General features: G+C 48.8%; 1 pseudogene; it reads left to right on the plus strand.

Annotated features, from left to right (window-relative positions):
* Positions 1-6,170: 6,170 nt before the first annotated feature.
* On the plus strand, positions 6,171-13,247 carry LOC144165350 (ras-related protein Rab-40B pseudogene; annotated as a pseudogene).
* The last annotated feature ends 5,921 nt before the right edge of the window (positions 13,248-19,168 follow it).

Genomic DNA, 19,168 nt, shown 5'->3' on the forward strand with positions numbered 1-19,168 from the left:
GAAGCTTGCGACGAAGCGCCGGTAGTATGCGCACAGTCTGAGAAATCTTCGGAAGCTCTTTTTGTCATTCGGTCTTGGGAAGTTCGCTATGGCTGATGTTTTCGCTGGGTCAGGCAGGACTACCGCGGCGTCGACGACGTGTCCCAAAAACTTGAGTTCCTCGTAAGCGAAGCGGAACTTTTTGGGCTTCAGCGTTAACCCCGACGAGCGAATAGCCTCGAGTACAGACTCCAACCTTGCAAGGTGTTCATCGAAAGTCTGGGCGAATACCACAACGTCGTCGACGTAGACGAGGCAGGTGTGCCACTTCAGGCCAGATAGCACAGTGTCTATCACTCTTTGAAACGTTGCTGGCGCCGCGCACAGTTCAGACGGCATCACCTTGAACTCGTACAGACCGTCCGGGGTTATAAATGCAGTCTTGTCTCGGTCTCTCTCGTCCACTTCAAGTTGCCAGTAGCCGGTCTTCAGATCCATCGATGAGAAGTACTTCGCGTGGCAGAGGTGGTCGAGGGCATCGTCGATTCGTGGCAGGGGGTACACGTCCTTTTTGGTGATTTTGTTCATTCTCCGGTAGTCAACGCAGAACCTTAAAGTGCCGTCCTTTTTCTTCACGAGTACGACCGGCGCAGCCACGGAGTTTTCGATGGCTGTATTATGTCGTCGCTGAGCATGTCGTCGACTTGAGTCCGGATGGCTTCCCGCTCGTGGGAAGAGACGCGGTAGGGTGACTGTCGGGTAGGTCGGGCTCCATCTTCGGTTGTTATTCGGTGCTTCGCTAGAGGTGTCTGACGTAGTTTCGAGTTCGACGAAAAACACTCGCTGTAGCGACGCAGCAAAGCCAATAGTTTGTTTCGTTGGTCTTCCGGTAGCGCCGGATTCACGTCGAAGGGCTGCGGGCGCTTGAAGGTTTCTACGGGTGTGCGTTCAAAGTTGGTGACCGCGATCACGTCACTTGCTTCTTGCGTTTCTTCGAGGAATGCAATTGCCGCGCCCTTGCTTAAATGCTGGTACTCCTTGGTGAAATTAGTAACCAAAATGTGAGATTGGTGTTCCTTGAAGCGTGCAATGCCTCTTGTGACAGACACACCGCGGTGGAGAAGCAGCCTTTGGTCACTCTCTACGATAGCGTCGACGTCAGGGGGCAGCATCCTCACATTAGACGATGATCATCCAGCTTGCGCGGGGTGGCAGGGTTTACATGATCATCGGCGATCCTTACAGCTGCACGGTTTTCGGGGTTCGGTTCCGGCGTAATAGAGTGATCCGAGGAAAACGTTATCGACTTCGTCTGCAGATCAATTATTGCGCCGTTGTCTCTCAAAAAGTTCATTCCACGAATTACGTCGCGGGAGCAGTTGGCCAAAACGACGAACTGTGCAGGATATGTCATGCCGTCTATGGTGACGCGCAATGCGAATGTTCCACTTGGCGTCACGAGGTGGCCTCCTGCTGTGCGTATGTGCGAACCGTTCCATCTGGTCATACCTTTCTTCAGCTTAGACGCAAATGGTCCGCCCTTTACGGAGTAGTGGGCTCCCGTGTCTACGAGGGCGACTACATCAAAGCCGTCGATGGACACCTGACGTCGGATGCCGCCTTCCTCGAGTTCCGGGCGCGTCGGGGCGTCGCATCTGGGCTTGTGCGTGTTGACGGTCGGGCACTGTGCGTCTTCTCAGCGGACGTCTTGGTCAGGTCGGGTACGCGTCGCGCCGTATAGCTGTCGTCGTGTTCGGGAGTCTCGTCAGGGTAAGGTCGGGTCGTTTGGGATGAGGGCATGTCGTGAATCACTACGTTCGGTGCGTCCTTGCCTCGTTGGAGGGTTTTCGGTTTTTCGCCGTAGAGCAACTTCACCTCCAGAAGTTGCTGCTTTTAAGTGCGAATAAACTACTTAAGCGACCCTGAACCTGCGTCCACCAGCGATGTCCGCATAGCATACCCACGTGGGGGATTGGCAAGGAATCTCCTCGTCTTCCTTGGCAACGGGGGGAGATGGGCGCGCATTGCCTGGCCGCTGACATGGCACAGACCCACGTGGGGGATTGGCCAGGAATCGGGCGTGAGAAGGGCTAATGCACCCGCTTAAAGGAGTACTGACACGAAATTTCAAAGCTGAGATCCGCTCTAGCAATCAAGTACAACGACAACACAAATAGGTGTCTGTGAATAAATCCATCTTTCTTTCTTTGTAGTTGTGTGTGTGTGTGTGATCTCTCTTTCGCGAACATTACCGAACCGCGCAAATTCAACTCGTGCATTCGCACTTTCACATTGTTCCCCTCGAAGAAATGCGGGGAATTTTTTAGTTTCCCCCGCGTGGGCTGGGGGACCTTTCACGGGCGAAGTCAGCGTTGCTACGGCAGTTCGGAGATTGGTATGGTAGGGCGACGGCGAACGGTTGAAACGCGCTGGGCTACGGCTGGTTTCAGATAGATACTCGTCGATCTCACGTGGTCGTTGGCCATGGAGAGTGCGAGGTGCGTCGACAGAGAAACCACGCAGTCCGAGTCTCTTGTATGGGCAGCGACGGTAGATATGGTCGGCCTCTCCGCAGTGGTAGCACAGAGAAGGATATTCGAGAGTTCCCCATACGTCCGTCTTCCCCGGCGTCTGGTTTCGGGCTACCGAGGGTCGGGCGGGTGACAGTGGGCGGCGGTACGGCGGGGTCTCTTGACGGCGTGTTGGAGCAGGGCGGGGCCAACGAACAGCCGCGGAGTATGTCATAGCTTGTGGCTCTCGGGGTACTTCGGATGGCGTAGAAGTTCCCAACGCTTGTTGCACTTCTCTTATCACGTCGGTAAGGGTAGCGACTTGGGGCTGTGGCGGTGTGGGGAGAAATTTCCGCAGCTCCTCTCTCACTAGTGCGCGGATGGTCTCGCGTAGGCTTTCAGCTTGAATCCGCAGGTTGTCGATGTAGTTCGCATTAGCCGCGCCAACAAAGTTCCGCTCGCACTGCTTAGCACGCATTTCGAGGGCCTTCTCAATTGTATTGGCTCAGGTCACGAATTCGGCGACAGTTTTGGGCGGGTTTCGGACAAGTCCAGCAAACAGTTCCTCCTTTACACCGCGTATAAGAAGCGTAGCTTCTTTTCCTTCGTCATATCTGGGTCCGCACAGCGAAATAGTTGCTTCATCTCCTCAACGAAGATCCCAACCCTTCGTTGGGCTGTTGCGTGCGCGTTTCCAACAAGAGGGCGGCTCGTTCTTTTCGCACGACGGTAGCGAATGTTTTGAGGAATTCGCTCTTAAAGAGAGTCCAGCTGTTTAGGGAGCTTTCATGGTTCTCAAACCACGTTCGGGAAGTATCTTCTAGATAGAAGAAAACATGGCCGAAGGATTCTTCTGCATCGTACCTGTTAAAGATGCGGGCGCGCTCCACTTTCTCCAACCAGTCCTCAGGATCTTCTCCGGGGGATCTGCGGAACGATGGGGGTTCCCGGGGCTGCTGCAGGACGATTGTCGACGCTGGTTGTGCACCATGGTGTTGGTTGCAGCGTTCCTTCTCTTGGGCCCTTCTGGCAGAAGACCGAGCTCGGGTGGCAATCCTTCCAGTCGGAGGCTGGCTCTACTTGGACTGGGCTGGCTGTTTGCAGAGGTCGTCATATAGGGTGCGTACCCCGCACCTCCACCAGATGTCACGAAGCCAAGGACGATGCAGTTGTCTTGAAGGAGAAACAAGTTTGCTCCCCTAACAACTCAAAATAAGACAGAGGCGGCGAAGCAGCGGTCAACAAAGTAACTTGTGGCGGCTAGCGTCGCAGAATCGAATGCCGCGGCGTCTGCTGTGCAGGCTTTTATCTTTCGGCGCGAGAGTTTCTGCAACCGTCGATTAATATCCAGAAAATTGTAGATCACAGAAGATTATTCTGGGCTAGTGGCGTTAGGGCGAAACACTCTGCCTATCAGAATGAGATAGCCCGTGCGGCATAAAAATAAAGAATAGAACACCCGCTTCGCATGGCACACAGATAACAGATCCGGGCGCGGCCGGGCAAGTAAACAAACAATAAATAAACAAACCCGTATATGGTTCGCGGCAATTTGTCACCCTATGGATTAAGATGATGCTCGCGTTCCTCGAAGGTTCCGGTACACTCACGGTCATTAGGCATTGCGTGCACAAGTTTGCCAGCCTTACCAGTACAATTTTCCCTCAATCCTTCAAGAGGAGTGCTGTTATCTGATCTTCACCAGGTGCTTTGCCCCCTTTCACTTCTTTCAAAGCCTTCTTTACTTCTTCTGTAGTTGCTGGTGTTATGTCTATCTCCTCTGAACTACCTTCTCGTTCAGAATCATCCTGGATGTCTCGGCTACTGTAAAGATCTCTTTAAACATCCTCGGCTACTACGACTATTTTATCCCTATTTATGATGGCATTGCCGTGATTGTCATTAGGTGCATACGTATGATTTTTTCCTTCGCCAAGACGCCTCTTCACTGCTTTCAGGCCACCTCCATTCTTCACAACGCATTCGATCCTCTCCGTATTACACTTCCGTATGTCGGCTGTCTTACGCTTATTGATTAACTTCGAAAGCTCCGCTAGTTCTATTCTGTCAGCTTGGGTTGAGGCTGTCATGGTTTGCTGTTTCCTCATTAGATATTTTGTCTTCTGGTAAAGTTTACCAGTATCCTGTCTAGTCATCGTGCCCCTGATTTCTACTGCACACTCCGTGATACTGCGTGTAAGATTGGCGCTGGCTTCCTCTGTCATGAACTCTGCTTCCTCAGCAAGTGCTGAATATCGGTTGTGCAGCGCGATTCTGAATTGTTCAACCTTACATCTTACTTTTAACCTATTCATCGGCTTCTTTCGTACTAGCGTGTTACGGTTCCTCCTCAAATCTAGCCTAATTGCATATCTTAGCATACTGTCGTAACAATACTACTTTTTACCCTTCCGAGCACCTCCACAGGTTGCAAAACGCTAGGGTTATTGCACAATATGTAGTCTATTTTATTTTCATGCTCCCTATTCGAGCTCCTCCACGTACACTTCCGGCTCTCCTGTTTCAGAAGAAGGTGTTCATGATGTGTACATTATTCCGTTCTGCGAACGCAACTAGTAGGTCCCCTCCCTGCTATTTCCACAACCTACTCCATTGTGGCCAACTGCCTTGTCTCCAGTCTGATTTTCCCTACTTTAGCATTGAAGTCTCGCATGACTACGATATAATGTGTTTTAATTTAGTCATTGCTGATTCTGCACGTTCATAGAAGCATTCAACTAGATGGTCGTCATGGCTGGATGTAAACGTGTAGCCCTGTAACACATTGAGATTGTTCCTCTGATTAGGCATAAGTACAAGACCTTCTACGCTTTTGCTAATGCTGTATTATTCGTCTATGTCAAGAGCTATGCGTTTATTAACTAGGAATCCCAGTCCTAGTTCTCTCCTGTCGACTAGACCACAGTAACCTACAATGTGATCATTTTTAAGCACCGTAAATTCGTCACCTGTCCTACTAACCTCACTAAACCCTATTACATCCAATTTAATTCCAGGTAATTCATCGGACAACACCTATAGACTTGCTTCGCTGGATAAGGCTCTCGGGTTAAACAAAGCCAGATTCAGATTCCAATGATGGCCTGTCCGGCTTCAGGGATTTTAAGCACGCTCAGCTGCGTCACAGGTCTCACCATCGACGTGGTCAGTTGCTTTGCAGCCACTGGAGACTGAGGGCCATGGCCTAATTGGCGTATTCATGGGAGGCTTTGGCCAGTACTACAACAGGGTCGCCAATCCTCCTCTGGTGAGGGAATGCGTTAACGGCAGTGCTCGATAGGGTCAGACCGCACCCAAAGCCTCAATCTGCAATTCCATCAACACGCGTATTTTTAAAATCTGGATGAAATTGTCCACCACCAGGATTCAAACCACGGTCCGTCTGCCAGTAAGGCGGATGTTCTACCTGTCGCCTCCGTTGACGCCTCCCCATATAGCCCTCCTCCGCATCTCTGTCTAATACTGAAGTACACTATCTACATTTTACCTAGAAAAAGGTTCACTTGTGTCTGGCCCAAGTGATGCAGCATTTATTTGGCGTCTCTGCTTCATGTATATATGTTCGTGTCTTTTCAATAAAAGTTTAATTGGGAGGAGCACTCCGTCCCGTTGTAATCGTTCCTCCTGGTTGTGGTCGTTTATTAGCGCTTTCGTGTCGCCATGAACAGGCAAGTCATGAGCAAAGAAACCTGTTCTGGCATGTTTCTTCGGCCGGTCAACCCCAATGTTTTTAGGTCTTTGCGGAAATTTGTGCTTGCAGGATCGAAGTGGATTCGCTTCGTACAATTTACATTAAAGGTAAAGGCATTACTTGCCCTGCGGATTCGTTTGAACAGCATTTTTCAGCTTAAAGGCCGGGCTTGCGACATACAAAACAGTAAATTTGAGGGGCCAAAAAGCGGCAGTAAGGTGCAGGGTGTCCACTCCTATGGCAAACGAAGCATGTTGGATCGTTTCTGGAAGGCCCGAGTCTTCGCTCGGCCGGATGTTTTTTGCCAGCGTCCATAGCCGTACTCAGGTTCTCCATCGACTGAGCTTCCAGGGAACAGTCGCATACATCTGCCATCTCAGTTGTAGTATCCACTTCACGTTCCTTGAGAAGCACTACGAGCTTTGAGTGGAGGCAATTGAAAAACTGTTCTGCGGTCATTTTGTCGCGGAGTTCCTCAAACGTCTTCGGTAGCTCTGCTATTCCTATATACCGATCAAAGTTACCTGAAAGGTGGGACATGAACTGCGTTCCTGTTTGTCCATCTTCGGCTTTAGCATTTCTAAGGGTCTCATTGAATCCTCGGGCTCAAAGTCAGAACCGGCAAAAGAGGGCCAAGTTTTGTTTCTGATAATCGAGGTTTACTTTCATATATTTCAGGAGTTATCCTTCCGATTACAGTTAGCCCTTCAGGACAAACACAGCAAGACCGAAAGAATTGGAATTTTTCGGGAAGCAGAGCAAACAGTCCGGTTCTTGTCCGCGTCATCTTGTAGGCAGTTGGTTGTCCTGAAAGCGGCAAGACGGCTCAAGCACCAATAAAAGTGCAAGAGGAGAGAGGTTTTGCATACAGCTTCGCAGGAATTGACCTCCTGGAACGAGAAAAAATGTTACGGTTGTGGACCTATTCTTTGTGCTCTCGAAAATATCTCGCGGGCCTCTTATATCCCCAGCCAGGTACGGGGGGCACTGCATTACCAAAGTTTAAGCGTTGCGAAGCTCCAAGAACGGCCCCAAGAACTGTATCCGCACGTTAAAGCTGTGGCACGGAGCAAAGGTTTGAGACCCGTAAAAGCGAGGCATCAGTGCACAGTGATAAGAGCCCACCTGAAGCTCAAGCTTTCGAATTAACTGCGAGACTTTCGGCACGTGCATAATTCGAAAGTGTTGCGCTTGCGCATTCCTCCCAGGCAGCACAGGACTGTTCGGCCTCACTCAAGCCGATGTACTTTGGCCGGTGATTTTCTGACCTGCCTTTCTCTGGCAACCATGTTCGGCTGGTGTCCAAATGTGGGCCTTTTGGCCGTGTACGGCCGTACACTAATCACTGTCCAACGGCCAGTGTCCGTCGGCCAGTCGACCGGTTTACGCTCATACGGCCAGATTCCAGCCGCAGGGCTTCGGCTATCCCAAAGCCACTCGTGTGCGGCCGAAGTGCGGCCACCGGAGGACAGCCGAGATGCGGTCGGCGGACTCCAGCTTAAATAAAGCAGCCGAAAATTCGGCCGTGCTACGGGCATTGTAGTTCAGCCACAGTACGTTAGATGTACTCTGGCCGGTAGACGACCACTGCATGCAGCGCAAGCAGATGACTCAATCGCGCTGCCCAGCAGCACAAACCCACCCTTTTGGGTTCACTGCACCCACATCAAAGTGAGCCCGCGCGCAGCGACCAGCCGTCCAGCCTTCAGCGCAGCCCGGCTTAATTTTTATTGTCAGTTTACACCAAAATAATTTATTCAAAAGTGCTCACAAATGGTCATTCCTGAAATTGCTGTGCCTCTCTTACTGTCGAATACAGCCAATATTCATTTCTTTGCAGAGCTGGAATAGATGTATTGCCCAGGTCCTGATATCTTATGTGGGGCGGCTTACCTGTAATAAACAAAGAAGAATGAGGGGGGCGACGGCGGAAGGCGCACAATTTAGTGGGTTGAATTTCACAAAGATGAAAGTGCCGCTTTTAGGCAATTTCTTTTAAGACAATACCTTCATGCTCTGACTAAATCAAATATTTTTACAACAGCTGCTCGACCAGTTTTTTTTGTATATAAAACCGCTGCGAATGCCTTTCCGAAGCGGTTCGGCACTCCACAAAACACTCAGCAGCATTCAATATAAGTTACTCCATGCAAAAAGTATGTCCAGTATTCGCCCATTTTTCTTGCAAAGAAATTATCTACTCCATTACGTTTTCTGATGATCTTTAACAGGGCTGATCCTAGAAGAGATCAAAGAAGTACTTTCAGTTTCAATATATTTTTTATGTTGTTTTCATAATTTACGTGCACACTCCTTAATAGTCCAAAAGAACTTAATTTTCCTCTAAAGTCGTACTACGTTAAGAAAATTCTAGACGTGTTGCCAATGACGCCCTTCTTCAGATGGCTTCAGTTGTATCCCTCTGTGTTCACGCAAAGAAAGGTGTAAGACAAGAGTTTCATATTTTCTTTCAAACAAATAACTTAGAAATTACAGTATTCATACAGCAAACTTTGCATACTGCAACGAATAAAGCAATAAATCTTTCATTGGTCTAGTTTGAATGCGTAGGGTTCTCAACCCGTCGGAGGCGAACTTGCGGCTCCGCAAGTTTATTTGTTTTTTTTTTATTTATTATATATTTATTCATTGATTTGTTCAGTTATTTATTTATTTATTTATTATTTATTTATTTATTTCATGCCTGCTTGCTCTTGCATGCATTACAGCAGGGAGATACATAACACTAAGCATCAAATATGAGGCCAAATAAAAAAGTTATTCTACAAAGTGCGGTTAAAATCTCCATTATAAACAGTGGATAAAATCAAACGCGGAAGATAATTACACTCTCATATTGATCTAAAATAGAATGAGTCGCGCAAGGCGTCACCTTAAAGGAAAGTTAATAATTTGCTTCAAGCTAGCGATCCCACTTCAGGATATGTAGAATGGCGCTTGGATATACTTCTCCCCTTCTATTCCAGTTTTCGAATGATAGATATTGCGCAAAAAGTTCAAACTCAGGTTTCATCTACGAACTTTCCCGTCTTACCATTTAAGTTTACTTTTACTTTTCCTCATCCTAAGTTGACCGTGCCAATCCCTAGTACGATTAGAACTGCCCTATTCTGTATGTTTTCGAGCGTATGAACCAGCTCTTTGCTGTGGGGATCCCAGAAAATAAATGCGTACTCCTACATTGACCACACATGAGTGAAATACGGTTGTTCTTTTAAGTTAGGTGGAGGTTCGCTGAAATTTTATCTCGCAAAGCCAAAAACACGTGCAGCTGTAAGTTTTGTGATGTGAACGTGCCTATTTCTGTAACAACCCGTTAAATAAACTCCTCGTTATTTATATTCCCTGGCCGTTCCTAAAGCAGTGTAATTTACTGTATACGGATTCAATTGGAATGAAGGTTTTCTTGTAAAGTTGACGTTAACATACTTTTTAAGATTCAACGACTTTTCTGAATCAGCACACCAGAATGTTATTAATCTGAATCATGCTGCAAGTATTCGGAATCACGTTGATTCGCTATAGTCCTGTAGATTACACAGTCATTCGCGAACATTTTTAACGAACATTTGAGGCCACACAAACAAAAGAGAGCCCGTAACTGAGCCTTGGGGAATCGCTGAGGTCTCGGGAACATATCCGGACGAACAACCATTGAGAGCGACCAACTGCTGTTTCAGAGAGATATACTCGGCTATCTATGCAATAACCGATTCATTCGGTTTATTTCCCGCAATGTACTAACAAGAAGGTAATATGAAACACCGTCAAATAAGTTTCTGCCGCAAAAGAAAATAGTCAGCTACTTTAGGCTTATCTATTGCTAAAGCCAAAGCGTGCGTGAACTCAACAAGCTGCGTTGAGTAAGAAAAGCCCGAAGAAATCCGTGTTTGCTAGGATGCTGGCGATTATTTTTAACCAGATGAGTCATATCCCACGTGTAGTTAATCTAAATTTCAAACGGCAAAACTAAATTAAAATCAAGGCTTCGTCATTCACAAGGCTCTGTTGTTACGGCAAATTCAAAATAACACTTGTTTTAAAATAGGCAGTCATAAAATCGCATGAAATAACATAGTGCAGGGCACGAAGTTGAGACTACCAATGCACGAGCTTAGCCTCGTCTACGTTTATCACCAACAAAATACTGCAAAATTGTTTTCCGCAGTATTATTGTGATAAGAATAGCCGGAAACTTGCGCTTTCGCGCGCCCTTGCCTTTCTTTGTTGGGGAGTCCTTGACATGGCGCCGGTTGAGCTCCTGCGTGGTGGTCGCTTGCTCGACACCATTTAAGGCCCCTTATTTTGGTGAACCACCGCCATCTCGGGTCGGACGTCGCTGCCGGGTCGATGTCTCCAATGGTCTCCATTTCATGAGGGGCGAATAGCCTCGAGCTGATGCGTTGACGAAGCCGGCGCGCGAGGCGTTGTAGCGGCTATGAATGCCGAGGCTTAGCTCACCCGTCGGTGTGGCACAGTCTTTTTGTGGCCATAAATGGCAATTTGATGACCTAAACGTTTTTCTGGTAATGTCCAGTCAGTCCTTGCACCTTGCCCGTTCCCCTAGAACACTCAATACTGTTTGACAAACGTAGTTCGTTCATTTAAAACGTAGAAACACCGAGCGGATGAAAAACGTGTCTGCGCCATTCGACTCCCTAACGGCTCTTACTTCACCCCGGGAAAAACCGGTGCTACATCGGCGGGCCTTCTTCCCAGCACGTCTGTGCATGAATTCTCGGCGCCCAGGCGCGCGCCGTTGTTCGCATATTGACGTATAACCTGATGCCTTACGATGGCCGGTCTCCTCTTGAACACCGGTTGCCGAAACTTCTGCGGCGATTCGCTTGCTGTAATGCGGCCGTGGACCGCTAACCAAATAAAAAACGTACATTCTGAGGCCGTAAGTCGGCCGGTATCCTTTATAACACCAGATGCCCGAAGAAAACGAATATTCTGCCGCCGGACGCGCGGTTCAACGTTGAAAGACTGCATGCGCGGCAGCGGCGCTACGGCCGGTCTTCTTTCGAACACCAACTGCCATAAGAATATGGATATCCTGTGGCCGGTCGCTTGCCATGTTTCGCCTGAACACCGCTTCGCGAAGGAAGAACGGATGCCCTAAAGCCGTACTGCGACCGATTTTTTTCTCAACATCGGCAGCCCCAAGGCAACTGAATATCTGGTAGGCGGGCAGCTGCCGTTGTCCGTCTGAACACGGGCGGCCGAAGAAATACCGAAGCGCTGGTGGCGGAATGTTGGCCGTTCATCGTATGATCAGTGGCTGCCAGAACCTGGATGCTGGCTGGACATGACAAAAAGCGGGCATAGACGGGCCGGTCTTAGGACACACTTTCTGTGCCGCCTGGGCTTGCCTCAAGGCAAATGGGCAGTTGGACTGCGCATGTGCTTAATTGGCGAAGAGCTAACTGTTAAATGTCCCGATGGCTATGGGCTCATCATCAGCGTTATCATGTACATTCTCCCTGTCATAAAATCTGTCATCCCCGCTCAAGGCAGCCATGGCCCTGGTCTGCCTTGCGACGTCCTTCCATTACATTTTGTTAGAATAGATACGTCAAGTCACGCACATCTGTTTTTACAACGTAGAAGCATCTACAACGTACAAGCAACGTACAAGCATCTGTTTTTACAACGTACCTCCACACGACAAACAGTTTCAGTAAGTGTCGAACGTCATTGGGCACTTACGTTGAACGTCGTTCGAAGTGTCGTTTGGAATCAAGTTTAGCGAGCGTGTCATTCGCTACTTCGGAGAACTTCGCTGGAGCAACCGACGCAGAGAGTGCTTCTGTTCTGGAACCAACCACACAGCATAAGACCTTACTGGAGCCAATGTTGCCACCCATGCTAGGGATCGACCAGTAGCAGCAGCATTAAGATCAGCAGCAGCAGCAGACCTGTGCCCTTCAGTAGCCCCGCTGAGGCCCCCTGTGGGCAGGCGCAGCCATGGAGGTTGCGCTGAACGGGAGCGCCGCCTTGGCCCCTGTGGCCGCGCCAGTCGGGGCACCCAGGGTGGTGGCCCGGTGGCTGCCCGGGCCTACCACTACCTGCTGAAGTTCCTGTGGGTGGGCGACAGTGACGGGGGCAAGGGCGAGATCCTCGGGTGACTAGAGGACGGCGCCCTGGGGTCTCCTTTCGGCGCCCCCGGCCGGTTTGCCTCGTACAGGACGACGACGGTGCTGCTAGACGGCAAGCGAGTGCGTCTGCACCTTTGGGACACTTCAGTCCAGGGCCACTTTTCCACGATAATCCGGTTGTACTCGAGTGGCGCCCAGGAGATCCTGCTCGTCTGCGACATCACCACACGGTGGTACTTCGACGCACTCGGCCGATCAATGCAGGAGGTCGAGCGCCATGCTCCAGGGGTCTCCAAGGTTCTCTTAGGCAACACGTTGCACCTAGCCTTCAACCGGGAGGTTGGACGTCAGGAGGCAGCCGAGTATGCCCACAAGCATGGCATGTCCTTCTTCGAGGTGAGCTTCTTGTGTGATTTCTATGTGACCGAGTCCTTCGTGCAGCTGTCACGGATGGCCCTCCGGCAGAACTGCACGAAGCACCTATGGCACTCGAATCGGGTGCTGTCCCTGCAGGAGCTGTGCAGTCGCTTCATAGTGAGCTGCACGAGCACCTCGCACCGCATCGAGCAGCGGTCACTGCCACCCCCGCTGAAGTCGTGGCTGAAGTCGTATTTCATCAGCTGCTCGGCCTTACTGGACGGCTCGTCGCACCCCGGGGGAGGGATCCTGGCACCCCTCCACCCCGTAGGGGCCCGAAGCGCCGAGCTCCAGCTGGCAGGCAAGCACCACTAGCGGCACTCGGCCATGGCTGTCCTCCGCTGCCACAAGGGCTGCTGTATCTCGCAGCACCACCCCAGGTCCTCTAAACCAAGAATTGCTTTGGTGACAAATGTCTGGCAAACATCGGCTACCGTGAGCAAAATTTTCGAGCGATGTAATTTGAATTCTTGTGAAACCCTTGTGGAACTCTTGTCAGAGTTGTGAACTCTCACGACGAGCGCATCAGACGAGACAAGTGTTGAGCATACGTTGTGTTCGCGAAAGGAGAATGGGTTCTCCAAGCCGAATGTGGCTGTGAGAGCATGGTGTGTCCTTCACGTCTGGTTGAAAAGTCTTAATATGCCTTTTTTTGCAAAGAAGCGCTGTAAGTATAGTGCATATAGTGCGTGGCACAGAGGTGGTGACCCCGGCTGTGATGTGTGGCGTGTACTTCTGTATGCAGTGTTCAGCCCTGTCTTTGCGAGTGTAGTTTGGTGCTAGAAAAACTGCGACAGGACGCTGCCATGTTCATGGTTCGGGATAACAGGGATTGTGGGGGGGCTGTTAATGTGACAACATTGATCATGGTACAACTGCAAACGTGAACAATGTGTATTCTCGAGTTTATTTATTGTTTGTTTCCAACCACAGTCACAACCTCCGAGCTTATTTTATTCTTGTCAACAAGAAATGTAAACGGAGACCTCTATGTTACTTGGACAAACGTTTTGCTAATGTATCGGAGACTTGCCTTTATTATTGAATACGTTACACTGCAGACAGCAGAGGTTATTTAGAGGTAATATTTTTTTCTGTTTGGACGTAGGTTGTGACAAGCTTTGGATTTAATAGGAGACAGCATAATGCGCGCTCTTCAAGGAGTGTCACAAGAGTAAGGATGTTGTATTTATTTGGACATTTTTTTCTTTAGTACATGTGACAATCTTGTGGTGGTTAGGTGCTTTTCTGGAAGAAAGGTTGCTGGTGTTCAATTAGGTTATCCTGCTGGAACTCTTGTTTTTCTTGATTTACTAACATATCCCAAAATAAAATTCCTACAGAAAATTAGGAGGCAATTTAATTTATTTTTGTTCAATCGGGTTGTGCGCAAGACTTATTCCTGCCTTCGTTCCACGCCAGAGAAGATGAATGATAGGCACATTTTCCCCGGACTAGCCATCTCCTGCTGTTCCAAATATGATGTTTTTTTAAAGGTTGCGTATCCTGACGGCCGCTAATGTGTGAATGATAGAGAATTCTTGCGCGTACAGAGTTGCTTTGATTAGAGTCGCTTTTTTTAATACTTCATGCTACAGCAGTGTGAAAAGTTAATAGGAGGTGCGTTCGGCACTTACTTAAACCCTCTTTCGTGTGGAGGGACATTGTAAAAACAGTTTTTCATGTTAGTGACTGGAAGTTTCTGTTCTAACAAAATGTTACGGAAGAACGACACACGGCAGACCTGGGCCATGGGTGCCTTTAGCGGGGATGACAGATATGATGACAGGAAAAATCTACACGGTAACGATGATGACTGGCGCATAGCCAGCGGTAAATTGAACGGTTAGCGCTTCGCCTGTTAAGCACATGCGCATTCTAACGGACCAGTTGCCTTGATGCCAGAAATGCGCAAGCGCAACATATTCGAATCACAGTATCTCTGCGATCTTCAACTGGAGGGATACACGTGTGCGTCCTTTTCGGCGTCAGGGATTCTGAGGACACTTGTGATGTTGGCGCAGGTCCTTCCCCTCGCGAATTATTGCTTTCGTCTTCATGAAGTCTCAGTTTTAAGGGAAGATTGGTGTGTTCGCGTTCCAGATTTGCCTGTTTGGGTTCCTTTGCCGCTTTGGTGCCTCGCACTCAGCCGCCCTTCCCTCTCTCAAAAAATGCTACTCGGATCTAACACACTTCAAAAGTTTCGCATCTTTTATTCTAGCTCACTTCCCACGGTCAGTACGTTATGAGGCTCCATGTCTAGATTGTGCTCCGTTCATTCCGAGTTCTAGATTTCCCACTTCTAGATGTTAGCAAAGGGGGTCCTGTCGCGGACGCCAGTCGTGGTGGTATTGGTGGCTAAGTCTCCGATTTCGCGTCGTTGAAACAAGACAGGGTTTGACGCTGGTGTAGTAGACCAAGACAAACAAATATCTGGAGTAGACGATTAACGAAACGGACGCTACAGTGACGAGCAGAATAACATACAAAACTCTCTCTCAAAGACACATAGCTTTGGAAGGGCGACAAAAAATAACAGTTCACAGAACATTTTGGAAACCTGCCCATTGAGTGCTTTACGTGGAAGGGCACACTCAACGCGGAGGCGTTGGCCAGTCACGGATCTCGGCGTGTGTGCGTAGAACGGCTGGACAAAGACCACGTCGCACAGTCGATGCCGGCGATTCAATGTGCGGTTGTCGGTGCAAGGCGTGGCTGACACTGCAACCCGGCTGGTTTCTGGGCTTCTTCGACGGTGGTCTCGGTAGACCACGGCTACCACATCTTGTCCGCAGCTCAGAAGCCTTGCTCAGTTGTTCTCTACCTCATCACAGTATGTGCTGTGTCTTTTATGTACCTTCATCTTAGAAACTGGGACGTCCCACGGCGAGATGTAAATGGCCGAAATTTGTGAGTGGTAAAAAGGTTGCGCGGGTGGTAATATGTACAAATATGGGGCAGTATCTATACTCCGGCTTTTTTAAAGAATTTTTGGAACACCTAAGGATTCCCGGGTAACTACTCAACTTCAAAATTATAAGTTGTCGTAAAACAATGAGTTCTCATTAAAATATTAAAGGGTCAGCTGTCATAAACAACACGCAAAATAATGTTTTCAATAAAAAACAGCCTCTAAAGAATGTGTGTTTTCATCATCTCTGAGGAGCTTTCAACTCAATAAGGCATATTATTAGTTTCAGAAAGCGCCCTTACTTCAAAATACGTGGAACCAGCTATGACCCATTCCGGAAATATTGAACACAGTAAAGGTTGCTGTTTATCATCAGCCATTATCAGATTCTAGGTATCTCAATTTCGGTGTTGAACAATGCTCTTTATACTGTTACACACTTGCCTGAATGCCAGTTACGGTAACTATATCCAGGAGGATAAAGGTCGGTTAGAAGCAGAGAAGCTGGTGAAGTGAACGCTGAGCAGCCGTTGCTTCCCCGTCTGTGCCGTTATTCCGATTGTAAATAAACCTTGCTGCTTTGTCTTTTTCATAAAGCAAGCCATCATGGAAACGAAAGCACTGTCGGCACGTTGGAAAACGTGCTGACGCAAAAAAAGGCTCTAGAGTCTTATCGTTCTGTTGTTCAATTCGGAATCTATGCACGTCAGGAAATACCGGGTCAACAGAAACAAGGTACTGGTCAAAGGCATCGGTGTCACTGTCGGTCTTTTCTATGGGAAGGCGAGAGAGACAATCAGCATCCGAGTGCTTCCGGCTGATCTTATAGGCTATAGTATAGTTGAATTCTTGAACAGGTACCGCCGAGTGCACAAGCCAAATGCAGGAGTCACACAGGTTGACCAACCAGCATAGCGAGTTATGATCGGTGACTTTTGTGACGGCACGTCCATAGAGGCATGCACGAAATCTCTAGGTAGCCAAGACAAGAGCCAGACACTCCTGTTCGGCGACCGTGTAATTACGCTCACACTTTCTGTGAGAGCGACTAGCGTTGGAAATGGCATGTTCGTGGCAGCAGTTGCGCTCCAGGAGCACGGCACCTATGCCGTGGCCACTCGCATCCGTTTAAAGTTCAGTTTGGAACGAAACGTGCCATTGCCGAGTGGCACATGATGCAGCGACCAGCGGCAGGCACGAAAGTTGGGCAAGCGTCGGTTTCAGATACCGTCGCCGTGCCGCCATGGGAAAAAGACGTCAGCAGCGTCCACGACGTCACCAACCTCCTTTCTCCCCTCGCCACTCCTTGCCATGACGATAAGTGCAACGTTTTTCAGACGCCACGTACCACTAGGGAAGGATTTGGCGCTGTTGCGAATTACGCGGGACCACGATGGATGCTACAGAGGCTGCCCTGTGGTCGGGAGTGCCGCCAGCCAGGAGAGACAAGCCACCGCCAGCCACCTTCTAGGAGCCCGCACTGCAGCAAGCGGTCAGCCGTCCGTCCCGTCGTGCCATAAGCCTCCGGGCATCAAAGTGCTTCGGCGATTGCATCTCCTGCGCCCTTGATATTTCGTTTCCACTGCTTAAGTAAAGCCCATTATTCCTATCGCAAAGTTCTGTGCCGTAATGTTTTGACGAGGCGGTTGCCTGAAGCCCTTCGGTATGCAGGACTACCTACAAGGCCTACGAAAACGGTACTTCGCATTTTCGACAAGGTGTTCGCCTACAGGACGGAAAGAGGACTGATGTTAGGGGTTGTGCGTCATCCATGACTTAGTTATTTTAGGACCCCAAAAATGTAGACTTTTCTATGTCAAGTTTGACCATTCATGCCCCTAGGATGGCGTAGGAGAGCTATAGAGTGCTATTTTTTGTGTTTTGTAGTGTCTGTGTGCCTTTTGAGTTGTTTGTTATAGCGTGTTATGAAAGTGATATTTAAGGAAATGGAAGTGATGTCCTTTTATTGGTGACTGGGGGTGCAGTGCATGTGTGCGAACTGACCGTTCGAATCAAGCATCACTAACCTCCACCGAGCCGCTAACCTGAAGTGTTTTCCCCCAAACCATTTTTTCGATGGGGCCAATTGTGAGGCGCTTTTAACCGGAGAGGAGTCAGCGCAAAGAAGCGACGAGAATGAAGTGCGCGTGCCGTGGCGAGAAGTAGATTGCGTAGAAGGAAGCCAAATAGTGGTGGCACGAGAGCGGGAAGAACTAGGTGCGGGGACCGACATGACGGACGACAACGTTCCGGAAACCTCCGCTCCGAGCCGCATCTTCCCCGTTGACGTCGAGATTTCTCTCAGCCGAAACCGGACACAGAGCACCCGGGTGATTCAGACGTGTAGTTCATCGGCCCCAGCACCAGCATCTAAAAGGGCACCGAGCCTAGCGCATTTACAAAACTTAGGGATGCCCTCGACTCCAACATGTGAGAGCCAGAACTATTTTGGAGGACGAACTTTGTCTATGCAGAACATTTATTTTTTGAGTAGGTTAGTTTAACGTTCATTTACTATTTTCTTAAATATTTGTCTCGTGAATAGAGCATGTCCTTGTACGACGTCACCTGTCCCGCTTTTTTTCCGCCAGTTGAGGCTTTACCTCTTCATTCACGAAAACAACCAGCATCACAAGCGGTCTTTTTTAAACTCTAGTATGGGAATTCAGTATGGAATAGTGCACCTAAATTAAATTTGCACTGAGGTTTTACTAACAAACTTTAGCCATGAACTCCATAAAATCCTCAAGGGTAAGACCGTTGAAAACTTCTATGAGATCGTCGACGACGCACAGTGTCACGTGTTCCACACAGACACATCAGACGCATACCAACTGGCCCCAATCTTTGACGTTTTCTCCAGACCTACCACCAATTAACAAAGGCTCCTGCAGTTAGTGCATGAATTTTATGATTGCTCTTCTGAAGCTGCAAGTGTTAGACATAAAGCGCTGACTAAGCAACGCATCGTTAGCCGCGAAAAACAAATGCCTATTCATCAAACTCATTTGCGTGTTTCTCCAAAAGAATTATTGCCATACAAAATCCGGTGCACCAAATGGTCTAGAGCAATTGTTATTCAACAATCTCAAACCCGCTGGTTATCACCTATGGCCCTTGTGAGGAAGATAGTTGGTACTCTACGTTTCTTCATTGAAAACCCAGAGCGAAGTCATGCCATAGAAAATGGTGTGTACCCGCTCTAGTAAATTGACGACTCTCTGCACAGAGGGCACAATGCCCGGTACATTCCCTGTACTCTCCCTTTTGAGTGGTGTGCAGTCTTGGCAACGTTTCAAAGGATGATGGACACAGTTTCACCGACTGAAAATTGCGAACGTGGTTAGTCTACCTCGATTACGCTGTTGTCTTCTCCGAAACATTTCATGCACATATAAAGACTGATGTTTTTGTTGGTACTTTGTTCCGTTCGACTCACCGTGAAGCCTAAGAAATTGCGCTTTCCGTATCAGGAGCTGCGTATTTTGGGCTGTGCAGTTAGGCGTCAAGGAGTCCA

This window comes from Haemaphysalis longicornis, unplaced genomic scaffold (genome assembly GCF_048455015.1).
Source record: "Haemaphysalis longicornis isolate Haplotype H1 unplaced genomic scaffold, Haemaphysalis longicornis Haplotype H1 scaffold_14, whole genome shotgun sequence".
NCBI lineage: Eukaryota > Metazoa > Arthropoda > Arachnida > Ixodida > Ixodidae > Haemaphysalis > Haemaphysalis longicornis.